Consider the following 20,081-nt stretch of genomic DNA (forward strand, 5'->3'; position numbering starts at 1 on the left):
AAGAATGCAACGAAAAACAAAGCAGATAATTTTGAGCACTCAAGTGCAAATACTGTGAATTCCATAAAATCAATTACATCAGTGTATTATATTAATTATTTAGTTCAAAACTTATAAAAGGTGTAGCGTGTATGCGGTTTTTTTTTTTTTATAGCAAAGCCACCTAGGGCTATCTGCTGAGCCCTCCCAGGTGAATCGAACTCCTGATTTTAGCGTTGTAAATCCGGAGACATACCACTGTCCTAGCGGGGACGTCAAAGGTGTAGCGATAAATATAATACTGCCAGACCCTGTCAACTTTTTAAGATATATGACGTCACAAACAAGGTAAAGAGTTAATACGGAAAACCTAAATTTCTTTTTAGTGAGTCCATTTCAAGTAAAGAAAATGTAGGAAGTACTAATTATTTAAGATTAGTTATATTAATAATAAATTGAATATGCGTGTATTACCGAGAGAAATCCCACGTCTTAATTTCCATTAAATTAATTACATGAAGGAAACAATATATACCACACATACGGAACTTTTGTCTTCTTGCCGGTTAGACTTGTCTCCTGCTAGGACAGCAGTTTATTTATTTTGAATTTCGCACAAAGCTACTCAAGGGTTATCTGTGCTACCCGTCCCTAATTTAGTAGTGTAAGACTAGAGGGAAGGCAGCTAGTCATCACCACCCACCGCCAACTCTTGGGCTACTCTTTTACCAACGAATAGTGGGATTGACTGTCACATTATAACGCCCCCACGGCTGAAAGAGCGAGCATGTTTGGTGCGACCTGGATTCGAACCCGCGACCCTCAGATTACGAGTCAAACGTCTTAACCCATCTGGCCATGCCGGGCGATAGGACAGCGGTAAGTCTTCGGACTTACAACACTAAAATAACAGGTTCGATTCCCCTCGGTAAACACAACAGATAGCCTGACATGACTTTGTTATAGGAAAATACATACACACATCTTTAGATTTAACAACAAGAGTCTAGAGTCTAGTAACAACAGCTACATCTTTGATTTTGCTGCCAAAATAAATAACTAAAAAATTAAGCGAGCTTTCTTATATATTATATAAATAATGATTCTTTTAAAAAATGTGTACGGTCTAAACACACAGTATAATTGTAGAATGTATTTTATTTAGTGTCTACATACTGCACCTATGTGTGTTAATAATCACGTGACGTATTACAAGATTACGTATTACACTGATGGGTGAGCCGAAAGTTATATAAATCATAAATTAAAAATAGTTACTCTTTACTTTATCATGTACTGTCTTACTATCTGATCATATATTTTTTACCCTTATAGACTGGAGAACATTTACGTAATACCAAATACTATCTTTCTATCTCACTAACCCTCTTCTATAAACTAAAACAATACATCTTCTTTAGTTTATTGTGTACTATAAAGGGGTCTGGCATGGCCAAATGGGTAGGGTGCTCGACCCATAATCTGAGAGTCGCAGTTTCAAATCTTTGTCACACAAAACATTCTCGCCCTTTGGCATTAGAAATCACGGCCAGTCCCACTGTTCGTTGGTAAAAGAATGGCCCAAGAGTTGGTAAATTAGGGGCGGCTAGTGCATATAGCCCTCGTGTAGCTTTGCACGAAATTCAAAACAGATTGTGTACTATAAAGTTTGGAGACAACTTGAATAGGTAGTGAAAGAAACTATTACAAAAGAACATTTTGACAAGCTTATACCATCGCCAGGTACAGGTAGTTGGCATAGACACAGGAGTATATGTATATATACAATATGGGGCAAAGAGATCACATCGTTCATTTATAATTCCTTCTATCGTTTACTTTATCTATGAATTTTAGTTACATTAAAACCCTAATTCAAAACCCTAGCTGTTAACGTTTATTTTGAATAAATATGCATGTACCCCTATGTGTTGATTTACAGTAAGACTGTATGTTAAATAAATATAGCTTTCTTTATTTTTCGTTTAGAGGTGTTTGGCTCTTTGTTTAAAATTACAGTGTCTTGTATAGGTATACTATGTTGTTTTGTTTAACTTACAGTGAGGATAAATATGAAAGTTTCTTTAAAACTATTTCGGTGAATGTGATCTCCAATTGATATTTAGTGTTTTCTATAGATACTGGGTTATTTTATTGCAATGATATAACCATGAGAAGGTTCTTTTTTATTATGTTTCGTGAATATGATCTCAATTTTATTCCAGCTCCTCCAAAGTAGAATTATGGACAATTATTGCTCATCGTTTTATAAATAACGTTGATATTGTGTGATTCTATGTAATTCTTATTTAGTAATGATTTTAGTTTATGGCTGGGGTCTTGAGCGAATTGAAGTCAATAAAAAATATATGTTTAATTATAATTTTTTTCCAAGTGTGAATTATTTTTTATTTTCAAGATGAATGGTAAATTTCAGTGTAATATTGTGTTGCTGTTTGGAGTATTAATGCAAATTTGTGAATTGAGTTTTGAGGTTTTGTATTGGTGATTGTGTGATAATGTTTCGACAGTAGTTGGTGTGAATGAAGGCTTGCTTTATAAAGTTGATTTCTTCATTTACCGGGTAGTCACTGAAGCTGTGTTATAAGGTGTTTTATTTTGTTTGAATTCATGGACGGAATTCTAAGGGGGGTGTAGAAGTATATGTGAATGACTTTTCAGTGAATTATGATTTTTTCACTTCAAGTCGAATCTAATAATATCGAGGAAAGATAACTGACTGTTATTTTTGTGTATAATGGTGAACTTAATGTTTGAGTGACTGGAGTTTATGTGTTTGGTAGAAATGAAACTAGCAAGGGTGTCATCACTATACCTGTGCAAGTACAGAAGAGGATGAAGAGAGGATTGTATGGATTGTTTTTCCATCTGGGTCGTAAATATTTCAACGAGAACAGACGGGTTTCTCATGCATAAACCATCTATTGGAAGAATGTTTTCATTTAAAATGAAGTTCGTTTTGGTGTTGTGAATTCTTAGAAGAAAACAAAGTGTACTATTATTGGTCTTGTTAGAGAGTTCTTTAAAAAAGTTGTTTAAAATACAATTTTTTGGGAAACAAATTTTGTTGTAATTATCTATCCTAAAAGTCCCGTAACTGGGGTCTGGTTTTCTTCTTCTAGCTTGATGTTGTTTAAGGTAGATATGACCTTTTGTTTTTTTTATCTAATGAATCATCAGTATCATAGATAAATCTTCTATGTTGGTCTTTAATTCTAGGCATGAAATTGTCTTGTAATTGACAAAGAAGTTGAGATCTTTATTCAGAAGTTGTAGCTTAGTGATCGATCTGATCTAGTGATAGCAAGATTAGGTTGCGTTTCGAGGTTGTATCGTCTTTCATACTGTAGTTGTCTCAGTTGGTCAAGTTTTTTGCTATGCACTGATTTCTTCTCTTGATTTAACACAGAATTACTTTGGTTCGTGGTCCGTTGTATGTTGTCCTGCTCATCTGGTTCGACAAATCATGACGGTTGGTAGTTTAATTCCCGTTTACATTTAACTAAGTAGTTTAATCCTTGATATTTGATTGGTATTTACGGAAGCTTTTATAAGGTTTCGTCACGTGTTTTGGATAACACGTGCAAACTGGTTCAGGTTTTTCGATAACTTAAGTTGGGAATTAACTATTCAAAGTGACATTTTCTGAAGAAATAAATATCGTTTTGGTGATTTTTCACATTCTAGGAAGTTCAGAGATAGTTGCATGGACAATTGGTTTATGGTAATTTACAAATGAGTGAGCATAATAGAATGATATGTGTAGCACACAATTCAAAACCAATTTGTTTTGAACTACGCGCAAAGCTACACGAGGGCTAGCTACGCTGTTCAAAACCGAAAAATCACTCACATAGGTTTCTACATATCCTGGAATTCCACATAAGGATCCAAAGAAAAAATAAATATAGTAACAACTTTATAAACATAGCTTCAAGACTTTATTAAACTGAATAAGTAAATAAATAAATCAGCTTCATAAAGCAATCCTTCATTCACACCAACGAATTTCTTCCAACTTAAAAATCTAAAATTCAACTCATAAACTAAATTCTCATTAATACTCCAAACAACGACACAATATTACACTGCAGTTTATACTTTATTCCTGAAATCAGTGCAAAAATAATTCATACTGGGTGAAAACTTGCCATAAAATATAAAATTTCTGTCGACTTCAAATTCACTCAAAAACCAAGCTCTAGACTGAAATAATTACTAAATAAAAATCACATGGAATCACACAATACCAAAATTGTTTATAAAACAACGTACAGTAACTGTCCAGAAGTCTATGTCCGAGAAACCGAAACAAAATTGAGACCACGTTCACGAAACGTATTAAAAAAACCTCACGATTACATCATTGCAAAACAACAACAACACAGTATCTTAACAAACACTGTAAATTTAAACAAAGAATCAAACATCAACAAATGCAAAATAAAGGAAACTATCTTAATTGAACAAAACAGTTCTATTCTGAATCAACACCCCTGGGTACCAGGATACCTTTACCAAGGTGCTGAGCAATCTTTAGTCATGCGACCTCTTTGTTCCATACTGTATATATGTGTCTGTGTAAACTATATGTAAATGATGATGACATAAGCTTGTTATACATTTATAACAAAGTTTCATTAATTACCTATTCAAGCCGTCTCCAAACTTTATTTTTTTAAAAAAGTGGATTCCCCATAACCTAATGTGAACGATGTTATTATAAGATCAAAACACCGGATATTGTCAATAAACTAAACACATTTTCTACAGACTAGTGTTTACTGTTTTACTAACTGATCAAAACACCGTGTTTTGTCTCGAAACTAAAAGCAATGCATCCCTTTTACAATATTGTGCACTGCCTTACTATCTTGTTAAAACGTGTCTTGCATATAAAGTTTAAAATTTACATTTTTAGTCTGTTGTGTATTATCTCATCATCTGATCAAAGTATCGCATCTTATCTAATTGAAATAAATATATTTTTTATTCTAGTGTGTACTCTCTTACTGTTTGATCACAATATTGCACATTAACTATAAACTAAAAGCAATACATCTTTTCTTGTCTGATTTGTAATATTTTACTTTCTGATCAGAACATTGACTCCTGGCTATGAACTAGAACAATACATTTTTTCTTGGCTATTGCGTACTAATCGTATTATATTATTAAGATATCTGTTAAGGTGTATAAGGAATATGGATAATAAATTGTCTTTATCTAATGTTTAACATATTAAACGTTTCAGCTCTTGTAAACTTAACAAAAATATTAAATCATGCTTGATTACATTAAAGAATGAATAAGTAGTCGATAATATCATTTGATTAGATAAATTTGGTCAGTGTAGTTCTCCAGTAACTGAAGTCGCTAATAATTCTAAGATTACTTAACGTCAGATCGTTCTACTTACTACTGAAACGAAAAGCACTAAACGTACGAACTCATTCAGCTGATAGCTCACGTAAATAATACTAGACTTTAATAAGAATTTTCAAAACAACAGTCAATACAGTCACTAAGGCGTGTTGTTACGGTGCGATACTAGCTTGATACGTAACAGGGAAAACGTTTATAATATTTAGGTGAAGGCCAACTAAAATTAATTAAGAAATTTAACACTTAATCACAGAGCATTCAAAATTAGTTCCGATTGTGACTAATTGGATGAGTAACCAACTATCTGTCTTCACACATGTGTGAGTCTATCCTATGCATTTACAAATTGTGTCAGGTATGAAGAACAAAATCACATCGTCTAAACAATCTGGCTTAAACCACGAAATCGCAGTACTACATTGTATATTTTTCCATTAATTTTCAACTGCTTATAAGTTTAAATTCTCAAACTTTGGTAAAAAACAATAAGAATGGATCTATTGCATTAAATTTATACAAAAAAGGAGTCGTCCTTCAACATTATGAAATCTAATGCGCTTAGAGACACAAAGAGTTAAGCCTTATTTAAGTCTTTTAAATCACATTTAAGTCTTTTACATCTCATTTAAGTCTTTTCATTCAAAATATTTTAGAATTGAATTTTCAACCAGAATGGCACATTATGCTCACATTTGCCAAAATGTCAGGTCAGAAACACTACGATTCAAGTGTCAGCTACTGATGATAGAGAAGGCAATCTTTCAGTGGTACCTGTTATCAAAGGCTCTTTGAACTGAATAACATAACCGTGGCTAAAAGTATGGGAAGTGTTAAGTGACATCACATTTTAAACTTCTGACCCATCGATCCGCAGCTCGGCACACTAACGACTATACTACTTCCTATAAGTATCATTTCAATTCCTCTTCCAGTTGCTTTTCAGTATATCTCATCTGTATTTGCTCTATCAAAAAATGCATATTAAGAGTGTCGTTTATTCTCATAAGTGTTTTTTATCTTGGTCTAAATTTCCATATTTATAACATCTCGATCTCGTTGAGACTTGTAATTTCAGCTTTGTTTAGACTATACTTTATATTTATATCAGCTTTCAGCGTAGTATTTTCAGATACAGTAAAAAGAGCTTCCACAAAAAAATGTATAATATATTTGAACTTTGTCTTGACTGAATGAAGGAAACAGAACAGTTAAGAGACTGTGCAAAATAGCTTAACAGTTCACAAACACAGTATGTACAAAACAAAAATTGACTCAGTAGTTTCTTTGCTCAAGATGAAAGTCTCCCACACGTCTCTTTGATATGTATTCACAGATGTCTAAAATATGGTTCAAAATCTCTGTGGACAATAATGGGTCAACGGTCAAACATTTAATGTTTTTTTTCAAATACGATGATCAAACTCCCAAAATATATTAGACTTCCTATTACGTGGTCAACCTATTAAAAAAATAAGGACGACAAATCTTAAGTATTTCTATGTCACTAGAAAACCCATCGGTACAAGCCTAAATTAACTCACCATCAATAGAAATACCAAGGAAGTCTGACAACAATAATGTATAACTAACTCAAGAACAAGATTAGTCATACTTTAACATATAAGTGTGAAAACATTCACCTTTCTAAACTAAAAGTTAAAAGAAGCATCTGTTATTTTTTACATATCACTTTCTGAGTACTTACTCTGTTTCATAGTAAGCACACACACACATTGACATTTACTGTATATATGTGCTTAAGAAAGTACATTAGAGATTAACGAAGTAATAACATATATTTTCCAACTAGTTAGATTACAGTTTACAAAACATTAATATTCAAGATAAAACTAATGTAACATACCTAGCTTGCAACATACGATTGCTTTCCAACATCACAACGTTACGTAAAAACCTAATTTGTGTTTGGAAGTTACAGAACATACAATGGCCTCAACCATTGCTCGATGCTCAGTCAACATTTGGAAAACGTGAGTCTCACTGTTTTGGGGCCTATCCATGGCTGGTCCAAGCAGCAAATGAATGTCACTACTAAACTTTGTGCACCACCAGCCAGTACTTGTACTGGTCTTATAGTGCTGGTTCCAAATCCATGTAGAACTATTCTCGGCAGCTTGACCTATTTTTATATGTTTTTTTCAGCCATCGTTTTAGTATTTTAACTCTTTTCAAGAAATCAACTGTACAGTGGCCTACAAACTCTCGACATCCTACTTCCACTGCAAACATCTCATAACTCAAGCCTTTAATGCAGCACTCCTCAACAAGCTCTTCATACTTAAGCAACTTTCTTTCATGGGCCCATATGATATATACTTTATTTTATAGCACATTAGGTTCTGCTATCAAGAATTTCTTAACTTATAGGCTCCATATCATCATATCTTGTCATCTTTCAGTTAACACAATCTCAGGAGAAAACGCTAACAGTATGGTAAGAACAATGTGTATCTTCAAGTTAACGCCAGATGTAAGTCTCTTTCATAAACTGATAGTTTTTCCCTTTCTCTAAATTGTTTCTATTTTTATAAAAGATCAGGCATAGGCAGTTGATTAAGGTGTTCGACTCGCAATCTATGAGTGGTAGGTTCGACTCCCTGTCCAACCAAACATGTTCGTACTTTTAGCCATGAGAGCGCTATCTTATGACAATCAATCCCATTATTTCTTAGCAAAAGAATAGCCCAAGAGTTGGCTGTAGGTGGTGATGACTGGCTGTTTTGTCTCTAGTTTTTCATTACTAAGTTAGGGACGGTTAACGCAGATAGCCCCTGTGTAACTTTGCACGAAATTCCAAACAAACCAAATGTTCTACAAATTCGATATTTTTATATTCTGTCTCAATCACATATTCCCCTACACCCTTACAAGCCACATCAGTGTACTACTCTGAAAATGGAACTTTTTAGGCTTAATCGTGTCTCCATGTACATTTACCATGTTTCTATCCACACTTCATAAGAATATTTTGCAAATTACTTTAGAAGAACATTTTGGACACTTCTCAAATTTGCTCACATCTCATCTAAGTTATCTGGACTAATGAGTTGGTCATACGCTCTCCTGAATAAGAAAGTAAAACTAGATAACTCCATGTGTTACGTGTGCCTCATTGCAGTTGCCAATCTGTGACATTTTCTCAACATGTGAGCGTGAGATACTGTCTGTGCCATCTTTCTTTATCTTCACACTTACTTTTCCCCTTTATTACCATTTTTTATATTGTTTCACAACGCTTTTCAAAAATGACATCGGAATTTTCCAGCCTAATAATTTTCTATCAATTCACATTATTCCTATAACTTTCTTACTCGCTAACCTATTATATACATCTGAAACCATTGTGCTTTCATTCCAATTTCTGCATGTGTTGAGTTGAGGGTAATATTCTCTAAAGCTTTATCTTTTGATCCCCTCAACATCATGAGAAGTCTACAATTACCAACTTTGTATTAATACATTAACTATGAAATCAGAAGTGACAACTTAAAGGGACCTGTATGTTTTAGTTCAAGTTCCTCGGTACCCCAAAACATTTCATAAGCTACAAATTAATCTTTTTTTTTTTTTAAGTCTCATCTGGAAATCTAGGTATACCAAAAACCTATAGAAACTACAAAATCTTTAGGAACAGATAGCTATCAACGGCTATGCCACATTTTTTATATTCTCTAATCCTTCACAAAGCTAACTTAAAATATTTCCCTTTAAACCTAGAATACTGCCTAACCAGCTATTAACAGATTGTTCAGCCACAGTTGGAATTATTTCACCATCAATGGAGAAATTGCATGGGGTAACTTTGCCTTTCCTAATGGTCAAGCTTCGACTTTTTGTAAGCTTAAATTCCAAAAAATATAATTTTATCAGTTCATAAGGTCTAGTCAAAACTGCGTCAATTGTTGTATAACATGAAGATATTATAGTAATATCACCCATGAATTCCCTCAGTTATCATAGTTTTCGGTTTACTCATGTTGGCATTTCTGAAATGCATTGGTATGCACATTTGATAATCATTTCTATAATCAAAACAAAAAGTAGGGGTGAAATCGTACTTCAAAACGGTTGCTAAGTATTTGTGAATTGCCTAATGGCAAATATGTAGCTCCACGTTTTTGAAGTTTATCAGGTATCCCCAAACGTTTCAAAGCCAAACCAGTCATCCCATGGATCAAACAATACCATATCTAAATTGTCTTTTTTCTTTTCAGTATTCTGGATTGTTTCTCATTTCATGCTGACATGCTTAAGACAACCTGAAATGTCTTTTATAACATAAAACTAGTCAGCCTGTTAGCAAGTATCCTTGAAATAAATCTTACCTTCAACATTCAGTACTGCAATTGGTCTAAACTGTTCCTAAGCCTCGGCTTTTCTTTCTTTGATAATGCGTACTCCACTCGCTACATATGACTCGTCAGATCACAGCCCTCATTCCACACCTTACCAAGTAACTTTTCCAACATTACTAGGATATGTGGGTATTTATTATTATTTTTATACCTTATTGTACTAACCTCAGAGACACGTTTTCCTGATTAACCTTTTTTTAAAACTGATGTTACTCATACCAAAGTCATATTCTGGCCTAGTTGGCCACCTTAATCCTTGCATACACTCAATTATAACAACCATATTCACATCACAATATATTTTTGCAAATTCTCTTTATACTCTTTTTTACTAACCTTTATTTTCCCACTATTACATTGCTCAAAGAACCCCTTAAGAAAACTATAGGCATTCGTTAAAAATAACTCAGTTTTCTTGCATTTTTCCCTCCGCTTCCTATGGACTAATTACCTTTTGCTAATTTTCTTGATTGTAACCATCAGCTCATTCATTAAAGCAAAGGTTTTCTCTTTCTAATCAACCGTACAATTACTTAAATGTTTTTCTTAAAATCCATATACTGTTTTTTTTAATTCCCCTTTACAACTTTTCACCTATTTTAGTGCTTATAATATGGGTATGTCTTTATTTCTTCCACCCCAAACCTAACTCTGCGTATATGATGTAAAGGACTCTAGGGAGGAGTTTCATCCTTTTCTAGATTGAACCCGACATTTGGTCTTAAGAATACCACTAGCTTACTTATTAATATCACCCTATTCCTTTGACTCACCATCTTAATCCACCTTATCCTATCCCTATTTTCCTCATGGTGCTCATCAGATACGTAACTGTTAACATTCTAACCACTATATTTTTTTACCTATTAACAGATTGTTCAGCTACAGTTGGAATTATTTCACCATCAATGGAGAAATTACATGGAGTAACTTTGCCTTTCTTTGTTGATAAAATGCTAGATTTGTTATATTGTTCCTGTTCTATAGAACACCCTTTGTTCTACAGTGGATCTTTATGGCATGCTCTGATTTAACTAACATCCTCAAACATAAGTCCATTTTTGTTTTGGGTCAACATCAAAACGGTCAGTCATATTGGCCATTTTATCCACCTCCCTCTCAGAAAACACTGGAAGAATATTTCTATGCTTATACTTGTAACATTGTGGGAATGTTTAAAAAAACAACCAATGAGGAAAGTAGCCACTTTTCATACCCATTGTGATTTTCTGGAATGTTAACAGTCTTTCCCTTTATCAGATGGTGTAAAACTCCAGCCACCTAGCGTAAGACATAACATACAGTGGCCTCAACCATTACTCAATGCTTAGGTCATCAATTGGAAACTATGGCTTGTTCCAGCACAACACAACTGACTGGTCTCAGTAATACCACGGCTAAGCTATATTAAGATTTGGTTCCCGTTAATTAGCGAGTATATTCATTTTAAGTGCCTAATAGGGGTTCATAACGTTGTAAATCCTTTATGAGTTTTTTTAGTTGAAGGTCTCCATTCTGTCGTCAAATTATTTCCCAAATGTTATAATAAGTGGATGTTGAGGGTTTCACGTTTGTCCATAAAATTGATCCTAGGTTTATTTCATAGAACTGAGATCCTGAAAAAATGTTGACTGCCTTTTCAATAATAATATTCCGTTCATAAAAAGTGACAGCGACAAAGGTATGATGAAGACAAGCGTTTATTGTTTGTCAAAATAAAATCAGTATTTCTTCCCTATAAAATACAGCATTTAAAGCACCATTCTTAATGATAAAACATTTAGTGGACACAACGTTACAAATACCTCCTTCCCACCAATGATCATCTAATAAGTAAAATTATTGATAAAATATATCGTGAAAGATCTTATTTTGGTGAAACAAATAAGATATGTTCTATAACATAAAAAGTAGATTTTCAAAACCCAAAATCATTAACTATTTTTCATATTAAAGGTTATTTATAGAGAAAACAATTATAATTAATTAAAATCAACGAAGCACTTTTAGTTTAAAAAGTCATTACATTTCTAATTGATTAAAATACTAATCAATAAACAATAAAGAATATTTTGTATTTAAAAAGTGACTCAAAATGAGTAAAATAGAGTGTGTACACAAAGTTGTTTTTGTTTTAGGTTACGTAGAATTTAACTTTTTTACACCAGCTTTCTATGTTGTAACTTTGACAAAATACGAATTTTGTATAACAATATTTCTTTACTTAGTTTTATAGTATCATCATAGAACTTTATATTATGATATCTTACCTTCGTTTCAGTATCATTTCATATAATTATTTGAATTTTACTTTTATTTGTTTTACTAATCCACATCTGAATACATTTAATTATTTACTTGCTAAAATATTTGCTACTCAATGCATTCTCACTTATTAAGCTAAATTAGCTTGATGATATATCTTCAATTTATCTCTGTGTATAACGGTTTGTTTGTAATTAAGAACAATGGTACACGAAAGACTATCTGTGCTCTGTCCACCACTGGGAGCGTGTATAACAGTACATGTATAATTTTCTTTACTCAGTATCTAATTGAGTTTTATTTTAACTTTTATTTTATGAATCATCCCAAAGTGAAAACTGAAATTAAAGACCTCTCTTGATTAAAATACCATTAAAATGTTTATGAAGTAATAGCTTCAAGTCTGCTTCTATCTGTTTTCTTATGCTTATTTAGTTTATTAAATATATATTTTCTTTGCGCACGAATTGTGACTTGACTAAATTTCTAGTACAGGTAGCGCTTTTATACATCCATATGATATATCACGCATTTTCTATTATTTTTGTTTTTTGTTATTGCGCAGAAAGTTACACACATGACAATCTGCACTCTATCAATCATGGGTATCTATACCCGATATCTAGGGGAATAAGTCCGCATATATGCCTCTGTGCCGCTCAGGGAGCACATTTTCTATTAATCATTTACTTTTCGTACACATTAAATTACATGAAAAATTACATTGGCAAATTAAGAGTAAACTTTTTTTTTAGAAATCTGTTATCTTAGTAATTTTGAATAAACTCGTTAAACTAACTTGCAACTATTGATTGTTCATGTTGTTCTTCTAGCTGGTAGCTCTCATGCAGATAGTTCTAAAAAAATGAAAGAAACAATTTTTAAACGTGAACCTAATTAATGTTTGTTTCACAGAAAAGAAGTAAAAATGAAGGAGATTACTGAAAATAATAAAGCTAATTAAACAATTTAGATACCGTATTAGGTTAGGATGAAGTTTTTATAGTGGTAACGAGATAGTCGCAGATAATGGACAAGGTAATTTAAATATCACGCACTAGATAATACAAATTAAAGTGTAACTAAATGAAAATTGTCTTAAAATCTGATTGTATATGATGACAAATAAAAGTTTGTTGAATTTTGTCTTGTTTTTCTTTTATTCTCTTCAGGTAGATATCTATTTATATACAAATGGGGTTTATTCTCATTTAAACAACATGAACGGAAACTTATTCTTATAACAAACGAAATCCACTCATTTTACTTTTCTTGGTATGATATAATCGAAAAAAAATGAATAATAATGACCATCTATAAGGTTTGTTTGTTTAAATTTCGCCCAAAGCTACACGAGAGATATCTACGCTAGCCGTACTTAATTTAGCAATGCAAGACTAGATGGATGGCAGCTAGTCATCACCACCCACCGCCAACTGTGGGGCCACTATTTTACCAACAAATAGTGGGATTGACACTCAAATTATAACACCCCTACAACTGAAGGGGCGAGCATGTTTGGTGTGACGGGGATTCGAACCCTTGACCCTCAGATTACGAGTCAAGTACCTTAAACACCTGGCCATGCTGGGCCATAATCAACCCTAAGGTAAGAATAACTACAGATATTGTATCATTTAAATATCTACATACAAATCCCCAACATTAGAAGATTCTGAATATTTCCTATTCCATTTGTATCATGTACTAACTTTTCTGAGTATTATTAGACTAGTCAAGTTATTGATATAAGTTATATTTATATTGCTTTGATTCGTATCATTTAAATGCTAGCTACAGGACATATAACATTAAGATTAAACAAGTCATAGACATATTTAAAATAACTGTAGTATATGACTATGACGTTCCTTGTCGAGAGGTTAATAATTAAAAAGTTGAAAGTTAATTCAAGATTCTGTTGAAAAGGCTGTAAGTAAGTAAACTTGAAGAGTGAACCACTCAATATTTACATATTTAAATCTGTATTGACAACCGTATTTTTCCGGTTGCTTTGTAACGTTGACATACAGTAAGCTGCAGAAGTGTTCAAAGGTTCAGACTTGTAAAAGCGTTAAAGGAGGAAATAAATCCTTTCGTTATAGTTTACGTAGACTGAACTTTGAGTTATGTTTACTGGATAATTGAAAATAACTAGTTAACTAAAGAACAATGATATAAAAATATACTGCACATTCACAAACAGAGAATCGAGCGATAAAAAGTCAAAGTTTGACTTTTCACATTTTTCCATACTCGAATCATGGACAATGTTATCAACACGTGCATGTTTTATATCTCACTGTCTTTTGTTATCAGTCATGTTTAAATGGATTTTCTTGGAAGCGTTCATGGTTAAAGGATATTATTATTATTACCATTATCCTTGAAACGACTGTTTTTCGTTGATGTTTAAAATAAATGAAAATGTGTGCAATCTATCTTTCTTTTCCTTTAAACAACTATTGCATATAGTGCCTTTCTAAAGAAAAATAAACATCATTTTCAAGGCAATAGAAAGAAATTAGCCACAGGAAAGTAGGTTATATCATATTTTACCCACATGAGCACACTCAAAAAGTATATTTATAATCGTACTAATACCGTGCTGCCATCTCTTGACACAATTCACCAAAGCAGGTTTTTCAATAATTATGTGTCCCCCAGTGCACAATGATAAGCCTGTAGACTTACGCTGCTAGAAAACTGTTTTAGATACCGTGGTAGGCAGAGCACAGATAGCCCTCTGTGTAGCTTTGTACTTAATAGTAAACACCGAACAAACAATAATTATTTATTGAAGTTACCTTGAAGTTGGCCAAAATGAAAACAAGAATTTGCTTTGTAAATAATTTAAGTTTAATTATTTTAATATTTTCGTGAGCTAATGTTGCAGCTAAATATGTTTGAGATTGAAATTGATATAGGTTATTTATTTATGGATTCCTTTTCATTGCCAAAGCCCTCATTGGCTCTCGCAGTATGTTTGTAGACTTACAACACTAGAAAGAGAATTTCGATAACATGGTTGACAGAGTACAAATAGCCCAGTATGTAGATTTTTGTGCTTAACTTCAAACGAACAATCCTCCCTAAGACATGAATTACAGCGAGGAAACAAGAAAACAAGAGGTTGCGTCTCTTTTTTGATTCACTATACTAAAACCAAGTATATTAAAATGTGTTTAGCGATACGACAAGGCTAAAGCGGGTAAAAACTGAAGGATTTGTGAGAGAACGGGGCCATACACTTGGATATAAACATATTAAAAATAATGTTTCCAAACACTTAGAAAATTATGACATAAAAAAATTCGCTGTTTCACATGAATGACGAGATGGGATATTATCACTTTTATTGCCCCCCGCTAGTACAGCGGTATGTCTCCGCATTTACGACGCTAAAATCAGGGGTTCGATTCCCATCAGTGGGCTGAGCAGATATCCCTATGTGGCTTTGCTATAAGAAAAACACACAAACACACACTTTTATTGTGTAAAGCAACATTATCTAAGTAACTAAAGGTGGTAAAACTTGTGAGGCCTAGTTGAATCTGCAGAGGCAGGAATATTCAGTATATTTATATGTATATACATAACCTGTTAAAATTTGTTTTCATTTAAACCAGTCAACAAAAGCTGTTAAACAAGTCATTAAAGTATTTGGAGGTTTTTATCTTTGTCCTACAAATTTCGTAGAAACGTTCCTATTATTACCAGCGACCTACTTTACATTCAACAGAACGACTTGATACACGTAAATAAATACAGGGGAAGTTCTCGATGCCTGAAGGTTTGGGAGCAGTTAACGGCGAAGGAACTTGTGCAGAATTACGTAATTCACTATAAAATAAAATATATTATTATACTACCCTTTGTTACTCTGCGTATGAAAGCTACGACGAAGGTCATCCACACTTGTAAATGCTCATTGTAGTTTCATTTTGTTTAAGCGTTTAATGTCTGTATCAAAGTTACTAAACAATCCCAAACCACGTTACATTAAAATAAACTTTACTTTTACAATTTCAACTTATCAGTAGTTGTTTATTCATGACGATTAATATATTGACAATATTGAAAAAAATGTTTTCAGAAAAAAAAAGCAAGAAAAAACATGTTCAATGATAATAGCCTTTATAGAAATGGCAGTAAACAAAACAGCATAAGGAATTTTACTATGAAGTGAGAATTTTAATGAAGATGGAAGAAATCAACAGTCTCAAGCTAAATATACCTATACATGAATCTAATTGATCTCTGGTTAGCCGTGTAGCCATATGTCGTAAGAAATGTTGCTTTTATGGAAAATACCAATTTACCAGTTTGGTTTGTTTTGAATTACGCGCAAAGCTAAACAAAGGCTATCTTCGCTAGGCGTCCCTAATTTAGCAGTGTAAGACTAGAGAGAAACCAGCTAGTCATTACCACGTACCGCCAACTATTCGCGGGTAAAAGAGTAGTCCAAGATTACTCGACTAGTCACACCAAACATCCTTGCCCTTTCAGCCGTGGGGACGTTATAATGTAACGAAGATTCAAACCCGCTAGTCTCAGATTACTAGTAGAGTGACTTGATCACTTGGCCATGCCAGGCCTCCAATGTACGGCCTCCAATCATTATATATATATATACTTTACTTGCGTTGGTCATTTCATACCACTGTTTGAAATCTGTCATTTGACTCACACGCAATTAAAGATATTATGAAGCGAAAATCATCTCCTGGCAGTTAGTATATTTTAAAACTTAGGCAGTGTTTTCATTAATAGTTTTACACAAAATGTTATGTATCATTCGTAAAGCATAAATAACAGTAAAAACAAAATTTCAATTTGGTTTTATATTTCTTCCAAATTCCGTTATAATTTTGTATATTTAATTTTCTGAATAGTGTGTTTCAAATTGTATGAGAGAAAAATATGTGAACAATTCTACCCCTAAAAAAATGCAAAGTTATTGAAATAAACAGTAGAAAACACCCAGATTGTGAAAGTCCCACTCAAGTGTGTGTTTGAAAATTCTGCATGAATATTTATACAGATTATTTATCGAACTGTTGAATTGTTTGTGTTAAATTAATTGTTAATTTCACTCTTCCACAGATAATTTAGATTTTTCATGCAAATATTCGAATTTAGCAACTGACATTCTTGGAAACTGAATATCAATTTTATTTACTTGTTCAAATGTGTATTTTTTTTCTTTGATGTCGCAATGTTAAAACTTTGTTGTCTAGCACTGCCTAGATCAGCAGCACAGAAACACAACTGAGATAGAGAGTGCTCATCAAATGTCTAAATCATGGACATGCACAGTGGCTAAGTCTAGCAGTCACACTGATAGTAAACTATAGTAACAGCGATAAATTTATTTGTGGATGAACAACAGTTTAAGGACTTGGAAATGAAATATATACTGAAAGACCTAGCTTTGACGCTACTTTTCATGCAGCAAGGTAGTGCACACTCACCAAGAATGTTAAACGTAGTACTAATGCGCACAATATCTGGTACTTTTATCGTCACTTATGATCATAAGGTGGTGTAGTGGACCATTTTTGTGGGCCTGTGAGACATGATAGTCAATCTTTTATGCAGTTGGCTTTATACAAAGACTGGAGGATACAGAAAGTGTCACACAGAATTGCATATATGCAAATGCCGATACCATACAGCTGTGGTACACGACTGAAGAGTTAAAACAGCCTACTTCTAGTTGCAATGATATGTATCTTGTTTGTAAACAGCTTATTGAAGATAATTATGAATTACAGTTGGCGGGTGACCCGTATATAAATGTCAAACACATTAAAATACATAAACTGTACTTCACTTACAAATGTTTTGTTTCGTGTGAATAATGATATTGGCTCTAGTAACAATATCAATGTGTTAGTAGAGCACATCTGGTTGTTAAATAAAAAGGAATATCAGTAATGCCAGTAATGATCTCCAAATCATTATGTTCTGAATTTACTGCTTGGCTAGCAACTAGGAGGTACTTGATAAAATAATTGAAAAATAGATACAACTCTGACTTTCCGATAAGTTAGGTGATGTTTTTGTGATAGGATTTATATGCAATATATTATGTAATAACCACTCGATTATTTTACAGTTTGAATGGCCATTTGATAGAAAAGTCAATGGCTGAAACAATATGGTGTTTCTCAGTTCTTTAGTTATAGGATGGAGGTTCAGAGTTGGATATTATCAAGACTTCACAAGATAACTGTTGATCATTTCACAGTTAGGACAGTTGGTTATTTCAATAAAATCAACCAACCACTTTTTAAACTATCGAGCAGTATTTGTTTGTGAGATGTTTGCCTCATTTCTTACGGTAATCACTTGATCTATTTTGTTGAGTTATGGTGGAAATTTTGTATAGTATACCATATAAAACTTATTAGATATACAATTAGGACATCTAAGTTTTTTTAGATAAAATATTGTGAAAACTGCCAGTTTTATTCAACTGTTAGCCACATAAATGGTAAAGGACATTGAAATTCTGAAATTCCGAGCATCAAGGTGTAGTTTAGTGGATAATGTTAGTAAGCATATCCTGATAAAAATGTTTTGAGCAAGCTCGAAATATTTCAAATAAGTCAATGTGATTTTATGTTGTATCACTATGCAAAACTGAGTTCGGTGAGAAATTTACACAGAATGAATAAACTGGATGAAATGTATATCATTTAGTTAGATTGTCTCAGCAATTTTTCGTGATTATGTGATGTTATGGGTTTTTTTTTTTTTTCACGAACCCAAGACTGCAGTTTCTTATAATAATATTGGAATATATTAAATTTAGGAAGCTAGGTTTTGGTTCCAGGTGAAAAGAAAAGGTTAACTGTAGCAACATATATTTTCTTTAATTAAAGAAAGATAACGCCGTTAATGACAAAGTACTGTTACGCCAGTACTTTAGAATATAGGAATTTACAACCATAAACTTGCAAGTTCTTACTCTTTTTTTTTTTAACGGTTATAATAGTATTGGCATATAATTAAAATATTTAATGATTTGACAAACAAGGTTTTCTGCAAGTTTTGACACTGATTCTATGTTCACAAAAATTAAAAAAACAGAAGTTAAAAATGACACAATTGTACAACAATTAAAAATCTGTTTTTATTTCAATTTTGACAACAGCATTTACATCCAAATAGATGGTGCTGATATGGCTTCAAATGTAGCACTTAGCCTCGCAACTTTTTATTTAATATTATACGTATCATGAAAAACAATGGTTGAATAACTATACAGAGAGTTATAACCTGAGAGGTATCACAGGTTTACATGTGTTATGTTTGTATAACTAACAAGAAGTGAGTTTGTTCTTAAAACATTTGTACAAACAACATCCTCGTATTATGTTGACACTTGAAGAAAAACTTGACCTAATTGTACTATTTTTTATTCTAATACCAGCAACTGGTAATGATATAGAAGGATAAACAAGTACTTCCAACAATAAGCTAAATGTAAGAATTAAATAAATTTTATCCATCGTGCGACTTAAATCAAAGTAGAATTTCAGTTCTCCAACAATATAAATAATTCACATACCAAATATGTTCCAGTAGATACAGAACAACTAGTTAGATACAGAGCAGTGAATACTAATAAAACGTGTAAGATAATTCACAAATAAACCATAACAAACAAGTGCATGATTGTCTTACGCGATAAATGGTTCTACACCTAAAACAGCCTACAGAGCATTGCAACAGAAGATTGTGTTAAAACATGGAATATGAGATTGATAAATTTGTTTTTAAATTTCCTGCAAAGCTACACTAGGGCTATCTGTGCTAGTCGTCCCTAATTTAGCAGTGTAAGACTAGAGGGAAGGCAGCTAGTCATCACCACCTATCGCCGACTCTTGAGCTACTCTTTGTTTTTTCCAACAAATAGCTGAAATGGTGAGCATGTTTGGTGTAACGGGGGATTCGAACTTGCGAACCTCAGATTCCGAGCTAAGTACCCTAATTATTTGGCCATGCCGGACTTAAACAATTAATAAGACAGATTAATATTGATAC

The sequence above is a fragment of the Tachypleus tridentatus genome, chromosome 11, assembly GCF_004210375.1.
Source record: "Tachypleus tridentatus isolate NWPU-2018 chromosome 11, ASM421037v1, whole genome shotgun sequence".
Classification (NCBI taxonomy): Eukaryota; Metazoa; Arthropoda; class Merostomata; order Xiphosura; family Limulidae; genus Tachypleus; species Tachypleus tridentatus.